The 13,367-nt window shown below is 40.0% G+C and overlaps 1 protein-coding gene across 30 annotated transcripts in view; it reads left to right on the forward strand.

The window, feature by feature from the left end:
- LOC144316322 (uncharacterized) overlaps nt 1–13,367 on the forward strand; it is a 197,132-nt gene that overhangs the window by 127,060 nt on the left and 56,705 nt on the right. Inside the window, exon 9 of one of the 30 annotated variants that reach the window (XR_013382193.1) lies at nt 7,044–7,474. The exons of the other annotated variants lie outside the window; for them this stretch is intronic. The gene's annotated coding sequence lies outside the window, so the exon portion shown is untranslated. Of the gene's footprint in view, nt 1–7,043; nt 7,475–13,367 lie in introns of those variants that run through there. 30 annotated transcript variants of the gene reach the window in all.

The following is a 13,367-nucleotide window of genomic DNA, read 5'->3' on the forward strand; positions in this document are numbered from 1 at the left end:
TTGCTGGTCTTCAGGCCACAACTGGCACTCATCATCTTTTTCCTCTACTACTGATTTCCTATTTTCCCTTAACATCTGTGCCTCTGCCCTCAGTTGGTACCTAAGTCTAGGTGGCTTACCTGATAGAATGATCTAGAATCTCATTTCTGAGGGATATGAACCCCTAGTCACCATGTACTCATCAGACCATGACTTGCTGGCCTTATCTATTTGCCATCAAGATTAGGCAGGAGAGTACCAAAAAAGTTCTCCAGTGAATCAACTATGTTCCATGGGTTTTTTGTTTTTGTTTTTGTTTTGTCCATAATATAAGAGTCCACCTCATGATCAAGGTCAGTTATCCCTACCAGTATACATTTTCTTGCCTGCTTGTCCCTGGGTATAAGGATCCTGAAGTGACCAGTTGGCAGCTGTAGCCTTAAGCCTCAATGATATTTTTATTGTGTTCTTAATAAAAACATCCCCACTCTGGCAACCAGGACCTCTAGACCCATAGAGTTTAAAGCTGTGGGGATGGAAAATTCCGATTTCTCAAATGGGCCACTAGCAGTGATGGTGAGCAGGGCTATTTCTACTTCCATTTTTTGGTCTACAGTTCCATGAAGTCTCCCTATCAGGGTACAGCACCATATAACAGTTGTTGATTTAAGACGTATATCTCATCCTGGAGAATAGTGTCCTGTTTTTGCAGGTATCACCAAGCAAGCACTTCCATTGTGCCCTCAAAAAAACATTTCATTGCTTTTTTCACATCTACAGATTCTGTGTGTTGTGATATTTCATAGGACCACTGGATCTTTTGATTGTATACCCATGGCCACACCTCCTTTTCTATAAACTGGGTCCCCTAATCAGAGGTAACATTAAGTGAAATATTAAGTGGGTAGTAAGTGACATAATAAGCGTCATATCAAGTGGATGTCAGTAGATTAAACATCTGTGGTCCAGCTGGCCAAAGCCTTGCAAGCAATATAGGTGTTGGCTTCAGTCAAGAAGAAATGTTACCTAATCCAGGGTGAAAGGGATCCATTTTTATCAATTTACCACAAGTGGCTGGTTGGTCTTCATGAAGGATAATGCCATGTAAGGGGTTCAATGCTGGTCTTTGTGAATATCGAGTTGGACATTTGGCAGTGACAATTGCGTTAGCTTTCGAGAGTGGGAGCCCATACTTTAGAGCATATGCATGCTTTCTATTCCTGTCACAATGGCTGTCTCATTCGTGAATCCATCATACCAGGATTAGGGTGACTAGTGATAGTGGCTGGCTGATATCAGCTGGCCTAGTTATTATGTTCAGTTAATTATTTAGTTGGCTATTTATTCCATGATGTTTACTCTCTGATGGGCATTAACACACTATAAAAATATTTTCATATTTCATGCCCACTCCTATAGACTCATGTTTCTCAGATTTTCTTGTCTCTAATCTTCTAAACTCTTCATTTTAGATCTCCATCTATCCAAGTCATTCACCACTATTCATGAGTCTAGGTATATTCTACAGATGATATAGAAATTAGATGAATTTTCTTTTCATATATAATTTATGATCACACATACCACCTAAAGTTTTGCATTTTGGAAGGCCTTCCCCTTATTGCTGATGGCCACCAGTTAATGGAGTTGTATAGTTCATCAGGAGTACATTTTCAGCTTGTACTTGCATACTAAGCCATCCATAAACCAAGTTTGTTTTTTTTCTCACTTCCATTAGGTGGTCATAAGGTGCCTCTCATGTGGTCATAGATGTGAGGTGAAGACAAATGCAACAATAGTGGATGACATGGATTTCTGGGGCACCTGCTTTTGCAGTTTGTACTGTCTGACTCTACTCATATCTGACCCTGAATATTCTACTTTCATCTTACAATTGATGGCTTTTGTGTCTGATCAAACTTTTATGACTTGGTGGATCTGATAAAACCTCAGATACCTCTGAGGGTACCTTTGGCTGCATGGTCACATGATGTCTTACGGTCAATGCTTCATCTCTACAGGGCCCAATAGCATGCAAGGAACTCTTTTTTGAATGGTGTCTAGTTCTTTGCTATAGATGGTATATCCTTGCTTCAGAAACTTAGGGTTCTACATTCTGATTCTTCTTCTAGGGTTTGCCATATACTCTGCACAACATCTTTTTGTACCATAAGATCCAACAGGTTATATAGAACAACTGGCAGCTTGCTTGTACCACAGTCTGAACCTGCTACACGGTCTTTTCCTTCTCTGTGCCCCACTCAAAGTTTGTGAATTATGCTGTGGATTTCTAATTTCTATATCAGCAAGTTTCAACCACTCTGTTTGCTAAGTTTTGTTACATTTTAGATGACCTGCCTGCCTCAGATTATTACTGATGAATACCCAGATTCTCTCATTGGCTGGCCTTGTGCCATCTAACATGACTGTCACCCCTTACTTCAAGGCCTTTACTTATTGTATTTCTCTTGTCAGATTGACCCTTGTTAGCTTTATCCAATTTCTCACCTTTCTACATAAAACCCTACTTTCACTATGAAGACTTTTTTACTTTTTCTGGTAGGTCATAGCTCTTCTTTCTGCAATCCTAGGCACATCAATACAAGTTGACACTAACATACCTATTATTGAACAATGCTTGCCCTGTGCTTCACGTTCATTAACTATTTTTACTCTGAAATTAAGATCTCTTAAGGAAGGGGTCCAAATATTCCTACATTTTTGTAAACACAGAGATAGTATTCTTTGTGAGCTCTAGCTGATGGAACTATTCTCTCTTTATCCCAAGGCGAAAACCATCGAGGCTAGTAGCACCGCACCACCCAACATATACCATGAGGGCTAAGGATATACTAGAGTCTACACTTATCTTCTCTATACCCAATCCAGAAAGATTCTAATTGATAAACTTGTCAGCATTTGTGCAAGCTCATGAATTATTAGTTGTCCCATCAAATTGTTTCAATTTGGAAATTTTGCCCTTTTGCTAGGCACAGTGGTCTGATTGTGCTGCCAATGTGCTTCTCTTAAGAAGACCGTCAGAACCTGAGTCTGGCTCTCAGCCCCTTTGCCTCATGTCAGGTGTCCTAGGCACCATTTACCAGGCAATCCCCTCTCTCAGACTCTAGATCAAACCTTAAGTTTACCCATGAAAGATTTAAGGAACTACAGTAATTATTGTGATTCAAATCCTCAGACTTTGGACTAGAAAGCTGAGACCTTGGCCTGATTTCTGAGGTGTTTGCCCTGGGTCTGAAAGCAGGATCCTCTTGTGTTATCTATCTCAGAAATGCAACCAATACTCCAGGATCTGTCTTATTGAGAGTTTATATCATCTTACACATTGCCTGATTCTGCCTAAATCTCTGGGCCTCCTGGTGTTGACCTCAACTGGATTTACCAAGTAAAAGTTTCCTCCGTATGTTATATGAAGTCTCTTGACACCAATCTTTTGCCTAATTTTCACGTAAGTCCACAGTCTACCTGTTGGATTCAATTTCTTTCAAGCCTATTTTAGAATCTGGCCTTTGCCTACTCAGGTATGGAAATGGGGTTTGTCCTGAACTTCATCCTTCTCAGGTTGCTCTGGACTCTTATATAATTGAGACATATCCTAAGACATGATGAGAACAAGTGTTGTTAAATTCAGATGGTTCAACATGAGGTCTATTGGCAACATCACAGCTAAGACATGAAGAGAGAGGACAAGCAGAGGGAGTTGAAGCCTGTGGCTAAATCCAGGGAGAGCAGCACAATGAACAGGCAGTGTGACAGGCAGTATGGCACACCAGGAGCAGTTCAGATGGGGACAGTTCAGGTGGCAGGGCATGGTGTCAAGTACAGATGGAGACAGGAGATGGCAAAAACTACATTAATGCTGATGTTATGGAGATGTGGGGAGTGCTAGGTGAGTGTAGGCTCAAGTCCCAACTCAGAAAACGGAGGGATGGACCCAGTTACATAGTCAAGGCCAGTATTGTAGAGCGTGCCATAGTGAGCACTCAGGTTCCCAGGACTCTTGCCAAGACTTCAGGTACCTGATCTCCACTGTTTGAGAAACTGAGATACTGAAATACTTTCTTTTCTGATAAGGCAGTTAGGATAGACTATGGAAAGAAACAAGCCCAAACTCTCCATGGTTAAAATGATAAAGGTTGATTTCCTGCTTACTCTGTCATTAAGAGGTGATAGCCTAAGGTCAGGAGCAACTGTCATCCACATAGACATCACTCAAGATCCTAGGCTGATGAGGTGCCATCGTTCCTATGCTGACATATTATTTGGAGGCTCAGGTTTGCCTCTGAATTTATCACTGTAAAAGCTAGAGAATTGAATATAAACAATCAAATGTTTTAGACTCTTCTGATCACATTTTACTGGCCAGAATGACTCACATGGGCACACTTCAAAGGTAAGGACTCTGTAATCTTCCTATACCTGAAAGTAGAGGAGAATGGGATATCGGAAGATTAGCAATGCCTATCAAATTGAGTCAGAATCAACTGATAAACTGGACTTTGCTATGGCTATGAATTGCATGTATATGCTTGATGGAAGCTGGGAGACACTTCATTGTTGTCTCATACTGGGAAGAGTAGAAAAGTGGGAAAGGACAGGGTAGCTGTAAAATCCACAGAATTAAAAATCCTTTATAAGTAAAATATATTCTGAAATATAGCCACAGTTTGTATTCTGGAACTGATTCACCTTTGGATGGGCCAGCTCTACTTCTGGGCATGTGTCTTCTCATTCACTGCTCTTAGTATATAAGGACAATAGAAACTAAACCCAGCCATCAAAATTGGCTATTATTCTCCAGAGGAGATGTTTCTACAATGAACTGTCCATGTTATATTTCTACTTGTTCTCATTATGTCAATAACATCATATGTGAGCTAGGTGGCCCTGCCTAGGTTTGCAGCCCATGGCTATAGACAAGCTCCATAACTGGTCTGGGAACTGAGCCATCTTCTTTTCTTTATTAACACCATGCATTGACTGACCAACTCACTTATTGTATCCTGAGAACTTACTGAAACCACTTCAGCCTTCAAAAAAAAAAAGAAAAAAAAAGGAATACAACTAATTAGATGTAATTCAACCTATTTCTTTTAAATCTTTAAAAAGTATATACATACAACAACATGCACAGAGACATATATACAAATTTGCTGCCTTTCAGAACAAGAAAGTTGTACTTCACAGTTTAAGAACCACTTTGAAGAACCTCTTGGGTGTCCTAGAGTAACAACAGTCATTTCAATTGTAAAATCCATTGTGGAAATCTCTCTGCCATAGATCCCTCAGCAGACACTCAAAAAGAAGTGCTCTGTTCGTCAACAGAGCTTCAAGTGTCAGGACTAACGGTGTGGAAGGGTTTCAAAGAGGAGTCTAGGGATGGCGATTCACAACTGCAGAAGATTCAAGTTGGCTCTGATATGAGAGTCTTTGTGAGAAGCACACTCCAGCACACTCTAGCAGATCCATCCTGGGACAATGCTTCCAAAGCCCGCATCACCTTCCAGCTTGGAAACCACACTGACAGCAATTCTTGTTAGACACAACCAACCATACAAGGAAGGAAGATTCTTAGAAATTGCTTGTGGATGTTCATACTGTATTTATTTGACTAGAGAAGTATTTGCTTCTTAACAACCAGCAGTTGTGGGCTTTTCTTGGCTCCAGGTGAAGAGGTGACTTCCGTCTTTGATTCAGTGTTCATAATTGGGCTGTCTGTTAGCAGAGGTGGAAAGAAAACAATGCTAATGAGGTCAAGGGTTCAATGCCCACGTGGGTCAGTTAGCTTTCCTTTGTTCTTTGGCCAAAAAGTCTGTACGGGCATGCCTTGTTTTATTGAGCTTCATTATACTTCATGACACTTCTCAGATATTGTGGGGTTTGTTTGTTTGTTTTTTAACATATTGAAGGTTCAAGACTTTAGTGGAGGAAGTTATTGCAGATGTGGTAGAAATAGCAAGAGAATTAGAATTGGAAATGGAGTCTGAAGACGGAACTGGATTGTTGCAGTCTCATGATCAAACTTGAACAGATGAAGAGTCGCTTCTCATGGATGAGCAAAGACAGCAGTTGCTTGAGTTGGAACTTACTCCTGGTAAAGGTGCTGTGAAAATTGTTGAAATGACAACAAAGGATTTAGACTATCATATAAACTTAGTTGATAAAGCAGCAGTAGAGGAGTTGGTGAGGACTGACTCCAAATTTGAAAGAAGTTCTACTGTGCGTAAAATGCTATCAAACACCACTACCTGCTGCAGAGAAGTCATTTGTGAGAGGGAGAGTCAATAATGTGGCAAACTCCATTGTCTTATTTTAAGCATTTGCCACAGCCACCCCAGCCTTCAGCACACCCCAGCCACCCCAGCCTTCCTGATCAATCAGCAGTCATCACCTCAAGGCAAGACCGTTGGCAGCAAAAAGATTACAACTTGCTGAAAGCTCGGATTATGGTTCCTTTTTTTTTTTAGCAATAAAGTATTTTTTAATTAAAGAATATACATTATTTTAGACATGATGCTATTGTACACTTATTACACTACAGTATAGTGTAAACAAATTTTATGTGCACTGGGCAACCAAAAATGTCATTTGACTCACTTTACTGTGATATTTGCTTTATTGAGGTGGTCCGTAACCAACCCCCCAATATCTCCAAGGTTAGCCTGTAGCCTCTGTGTCCAGCTACTATGAAGACAATAGTGATTGGGAGAGAGAAAGGGAAAGTAGATGACTAATCTTAGACTTCCTGCAATGAACAACAACTCCAAGTTCATGTCCTTTTGCAAAAAAAGTCACCTTCAGAGTTGGAGGACTACCTGTTAAGAAGAAGCAAGGAAAATGAAGGGTATAGTTCCATAGTGGTGTTACGGAGTCTGAAGCTACAGAATCAATGCTTGCAGCTAGAGCATCAGCTTGGTCATTTAAGCCCATAAAATGAAAACAGCAACAGACATACCATGATTTACAGCCAATTTTCAATTTCTTATTAGCCAAAGTTTCAAAATTTTCTTTTTTTAAAAAAGATTTTATTTATTTATTCATGATAGAGAGAAAGAGAGGCAGAGACACAGGCAAAGGGAGAAGCAGCCTCCACGCAAGGAGCCTGATGTGGGACCAGATCCCGCGACTCCGGGATCACACCCTGAGCCGAAGGCAGACTCTCAACCGCTGAACCACCCAGGCATCTCAGTTTCAAAATTTTCTAGACATTTATGTATGGAGTCAAAGCGAACTGGTATGAGTTTTGTGCCTTCTTTTCTTTCTCAGTCACTGTCAATTGGAGAGTCAAATGAATGATGACATGCTCATAGATAGCTGGAAAGAGGTTTGAATATTCCCACAAGTAAGGCTCAACCCTGGAGTGACTTAAATCTGGCTTTGTAATCACAATTCACGATTCCCCCTGCTATGCAGTTTTCTCAGAATTACTGTATCTTCTGTAATGCTGTGTAGCAACATAAATCAGAGTAGGCACTAAACCAAGCATGGGAAAAACTATGGGCTTCTAAGTTGACCTCATGACCCCTTCACTGTGTGTGTGTGTGTGTGTGCGTGCACATGTGCATCTTTGGGAAAGCAAATTAATTGCTTTGAGCCTCAGTTCCCTTGCTTGTAAAATGGGGATATTAACATTTATCTTATAGGACTGTTGGAAGAATTGTATGATAGAATATGAAGAGGTCTGGCAAGTTCAGTGTGGTACCCGGCATATTGCAAGTGTTTTCCTTAATGACAAGCATTCTTATTATCAACATTGCATATGTTTATTTTAATTGTTTGGCAAATTTCCCCCACTTCTTTTGCAAAACCAAACGTGTAGAGCATCCATTAACAATACCTTACTAGCAAATGCTACTGATCGCCTTCCCATATCACTCAGCTCACCTGAGCGATTCACCAGCAGCTACGATAGAGAGTCCACATCTTTCCACCTCAGGAACCTGGGTCTTTCCTCTTTGCCTGAGGACTTTCAAAGGCACTTAGAAAATCTAGAAGCCTGAGAGCTTGTGCTCCTAGAAGCAACCTCACTCTCCACCAAATGAAAGATGCCTGCTGTTGGAGTGATTCTGAGATAGATTCCATATGATTTCTCCAAAGATTCTCAGCAGGACTGACCCGAAGTTGTCCACAGGGCAAACCCCCTCATTAATGCACTTTTTTTTTGCATTTACTTTACTCCTTTCTCTGACTCACTGTCCCTGCTTCTTCACTTGTGATTCCTGGATTCATTTTGCAAATGAATTCCTAGCCCCCAGTTTCTTATCTTGGGATTGTTTTTGAGAGAACCCAAACTAGAACATGTACCTCATGGTGTTTTTATTGTTATTTATTTATTTATTTTTGATATTTTATTTATTTGAGAGAGCACAAGCAGGGAGAGGGGTAGGGATAAGCAGGCCCCTGCCCCTGCTGAATGGGGAACCCCAGGATCATGATCAGAGCTGAAGGCAGACACTTAACTGACTGACCCACCCAGGCACCCCTATTTTTATTTTTAAACTTATATGCAGTATACTTCATTTTTTTGTGTGCAGTTCTATGAATTTCAACAATGTATATGTTCATGTACATACCACCACAATTAGCATACAGAACTGTGTCCTCACCCTAAAAATTCCATCCTTTTGCCTCTTTTTTTTTTTCTCCTTTTGCCTCTTTGAAGTAAAACCATCCCCCACCACAACCCAAGGCAACAATCCCTTATAGGTTTCCTTTCCCAGAATGTCATGCAGTGTGATACCTTTCACAACTGGCTTCTTTCCTCAACATAATGCCTTTGGGATTCAGCCATGGTGCATGTGTCTCATTAGGTTATTCCTTTTCGTGGCTGAGTAGTATTCCATTGTACAGATGTAAGACAGCTTGTCACTTCATTGTCGAAGGACATTTGGATTGTTTCCAGTTTTCTAGGATTGTAAGTAATGCTCCTCTAAATATTCATGTAGATTTTCATCTCTCTAGGGTAAATACCTAGGAGTGGATTTTTTTGAGTCACATGGTAAGTGTACATTTCACTTTATAAGAAACTGCCAAAGTTTTCCAGAATGGCTATCCAATCTTGCATGCCCACCAGCAATCTGTGAGAGTTCTAGTTACTCCACATTTTTGCTAACACTTTGGTTGGCATTATTTTTATTATTTTAGCCATTTGCATAGAGATGTAGTGGGATTTCTTTGTGCTTTTATTTTTTTTATTTTTTTATTTTTTATAAATTTTTATTTATTTATGATAGTCACACAGAGAGAGAGAGGCAGAGACACAGGCAGAGGGAGAAGCAGGCTCCATGCACCGGGAGCCCGACGTGGGATTTGATCCCGGGTCTCCAGGATCGCGCCCTGAGCCAAAGGCAGGCGCCAAACTTCTGCGCCACCCAGGGATCCCTTCTTTGTGCTTTTAATTTACATTTCCCTAATGACTAATGATTTTTGGCACTTTTTTTTTCATGTGCTTATTTGCCATAATATTTCTTCTTTGGTGAAGTGTCTGTTTAAATCTTTTGCTTACTTCTTTGGGTGATTTACTTTCTTACTCTTGGGTTTTGAGAGTTCCTTATATATTCTGGATATAAGTTCTTTATCACATATGTGGTTTATAGATAATTTCTCTCAGTCTGCACCTTGCTTTTTCATTATCTTAATCATAGGGTTTTTAGAAGGACTGGATTTATATTTGTAGTTCTTTGAAGGTAGAATAAACATGTTACATACATGTCAATTTGGGCATATAATATGGAGAAGTTTGACTTGGCATTCAGATACCCTGGGGTTTGAATCCTGGGTCAGTCGCCCACTAACTCTTCTGCCATGAACCATCCTGCGAGTTTCCTCATCAGTAAATGAAATAATACATGTCAGAAGCCTAGCCCCAGGCCAGAACATTGTGAACATTCAATAATTATAAAGATTCTATTCATAGCACAACATTCTTTTTCCTCTCTCAGCCTTTGCATAAGCTTTTTTTTTTTTTTCCTAAGATGACTCCTATTTTAGGGGCTTTGCTTGACACGCCCAATGGGGACCAGACATCTCTTCCTGGCACTCCCACCACCTTTTAACCACTTTCCCTCACTGTGTTTTAAGCAGAGTGAGATATGAGCAACTTAAGGCCCAGGCTAATGTCTTTATCCTCAAAAAATAATTCCAGGTTGTGTCTGATGAATGAATGAATAAATGAACAAATTTATCTTATGCTTTGTCTGAGAGTTCCCAGTAGACATCCCTCTGAATGTTGCCAAATTCAGCCCCTTTAAGACAGCCTTAAACACCCGACAGGGATGTCTGTGACTTACACTAGGACGCTGCTCACGCTCCGCCAGACACTGTATCTTTGACAAGTTGGATGCCGAATGGAGAAACTTGAATGCTCTGCATCTATTTACTTTTACCACATGCCATAAAAATTAAAAATACATTGTACCACAAGTGCAGTATTTAGTGTTTCACTTTAATTACATTCAAGTGTGTTGCTAAATAGTCTTGAGAAAACCTTAATGACCAGCTGTTCTACCCTTTTCCCATATGTCAGAAATGGTTTCTGAAATCACATTCTGGGACAGTAAGGTTGTATAATTAGACAGTGTATAGTTAACACTTCTAGATTTTCCCCTTAAACTGTGGACCCTTTACGCTAACATATTGCGTGATTCTGCTAGTTTGGCGCAATGCAATTAAATGACGTGCCAAACAGCAACCGAGATCTGCAAACTCCATCAGACTTGTTATCATTGCATCATTATTTCTTTATATCTTTTTCATCGTCAGGATGGCGTTCTTTTGTGTGTGTGTGTGTGTGTGTGCTATGCAATATTCAGCATGTTTGGCTGACAAATAAACTTAGTAGAGGGCTGTAAATTTTTAATATTCCCTCTATAATGCCATTTATCTTGCTAGAATTAGATGTAAGAGTGGCTTTTGCATCCTTTTGAACAAAGAGCTATCGCTCAAATACACAGCAACCATTTAAGAAAACAAAACTAAACTAAAATTCCCCAAGGTCATAATAAAAGCCAATACTTTACATCGCTTTTGGTGAGGAAATGGGGATTTTATGTACCCCCAAACTGGATTTGGGAGGTAGAAGATGTTGAATTTAGACAATTGGTTATTGTGAAATAAAGTCATTACTTACTTGCAGTTGCTGGACTCTGAGCTTACTGAGTTGTTTTAATAGTAATATTTTATTTGATTAAATTCGGCTAATTCTTTGATTTTTTGAGTTTAGGCAAGAGACTGAAATAGAAATACAAAATAAGGAAATGAAAAAAATTCTATCAACTAATAATATTCTTTGACTTCCCTTCTTCTCCCCTAAAGAAAATGCCATTCACATCATCCCAAATCCCAAGTCAGAAGTAACTCTGATTTCTGATTGAGAATTACGCAGATAAATACATTAAGACCAAGTCACAGCTGAAGCTTTCTTGAGTCCTTAAGCAGAGTGAGATAAATTCATTAAAAAAAAAAAAAGCTAAGAAAGATCTTTGCTGTTCTAAGACAGACTTCCAACATTTTTTCCTTCTAAGCCTGAATTTCCAGACTTATTTAGATGTAAGCACTGACAGCTGTAATCATGTTTTAAATCTTGCTTTGTATTCTTAGTTATAATGTTGTTCAATTAATATTCAGAATAATGGAAGTGATGTGCCGTTTTGAAAAAGACTTGAATACAGTCCAATGCTTTGGGAAACTGACTCTCAAGAGGATTAATCAGCATTTAAAACTTGCATTAATAAAAATCTGATCTTCCCCCATGCGGCACGCATAATACTTTTCGTTTTTAAACATTTAGTTTAATAATACAACATCCTTTGTCCTGATTTTTAAAGGGATTTTAAAATTGAGCTCCTTCAGATCAATTCTGCCTTGACCCTTGTACATAATTGGACACTTGCAATTTAAAAATATAAGGATGCTCTTTTGCATGGTGCACTAAACTGAATTTCCATTATTGAAGAGAAGGGCAATAGTGGATGACAACTTTGTACTTAACATTTCAGTTTTTCCCCTCTTTTTATATCCAAAGAGTTTTCAATCTTTCTTTAAAGCTCAATTATCCCAGCCCAGTCCTCAAGAGAAAAAGAGATAAAACTATCTTTAAATAATGAAAAATGAGCACAAGGAATAGGATCTTTTGCTGGAAATGGTATATGTCAAACAATATTGATAATTAGTGGTCTCTTTTTATTTGTTTTTAAATAAGCATAAATAACACTGAGTTATTTACATGGAAACAAGGATTGGGATTCTAAATTTAAAATAAAATAACATGATGGAGAATGAACTGGGACACAGTGGACTAAGGGCTCTGTTTGGCTTCTAGCTAAATGGGAATGAAATCAATTTTAGAAACAGGGAAGAAAGAATATTGTGAAAGCAGAATAGGCAAAAAACAAAAATCAAACAACCCCCCCCACCCCAACCCAAACTGTTGTTTTATCCTAGTCAGATAATTGGTTGCTTTACGACCAGAAATCAAGTCAGGTGAGCATATGCTTTTGCCCGTTTTCTCTCTCTTTAGACCAACGGCTTGCTCTCTGGCCTGGGGCCAGCTGCTTTTCCTCTGCTGAGACCCTGTCTGACACTGCTGATCAGAGGGAGAGAGCAAAGTCTCCTTCATGGTGCTAATGGGGGCTTGGAAGGATTTTAGTCTTCCCCTTGCCTGATTTTAGAAAGATCTCTTAGCTTCTATAATGAAGTAGTAGACACTGCAGAGCAAATTCTTATCTTATTAGGCAAATGGTCAATAAATGCTTATTGAAAGAATCTCTTTAAGAGCCCTAATTAAGTGCCTGCTGGCCTGCCATGATTGGACTCGTTTCTGCTCAGGAGAGTTTTGCTCACCTGGCCACCTTTCCAACAGAGGGGGCACTGCTTTTCCTTGAGCAGCAGCTTCCTCTGGTCTCCTTGAAGTCAGGCCACTGCTCTGAGTTGGGGAGTGGGGGCGGGGGGGTCACTCACAGAAAGCAGCAAGGCCAAAGGAAAGGCCGGGGTTGCTGCCCCTGGAGGAAGCACTAGGTATGATAGGGAAACGTGTGAGCATTGGAGGCCAATGCATTTTATCCACAGACCGAGGACATTTGTGCAGATGATGGAGAGCTGGTCTGAATGGAGAGCATGAGGGCCCAGCTCTGTCTTTTGAATAGGAAAGGGCCTGTGTTTCAAAAGTCTAGTTTGCAGACTATTGAAATGATTTTTGTTTGTTGGTTTGTTTTTCTTGCTCTGTAGCATTTTTTTCTCCACCTGTGGCTATCAGGGAGGTAGGTGACAAAGCTGGGCCCCAGACCCCAATGGGTATCCTGCCCCAAAGGGTATCCATACCCCAACGGGTAGCTAGAAGGAGTGGGGCAACGAGGACCTGCCCCCTGCATACA

This window comes from Canis aureus, chromosome 6, assembly GCF_053574225.1.
Source record: "Canis aureus isolate CA01 chromosome 6, VMU_Caureus_v.1.0, whole genome shotgun sequence".
NCBI classification, from domain to species: Eukaryota; Metazoa; Chordata; class Mammalia; order Carnivora; family Canidae; genus Canis; species Canis aureus.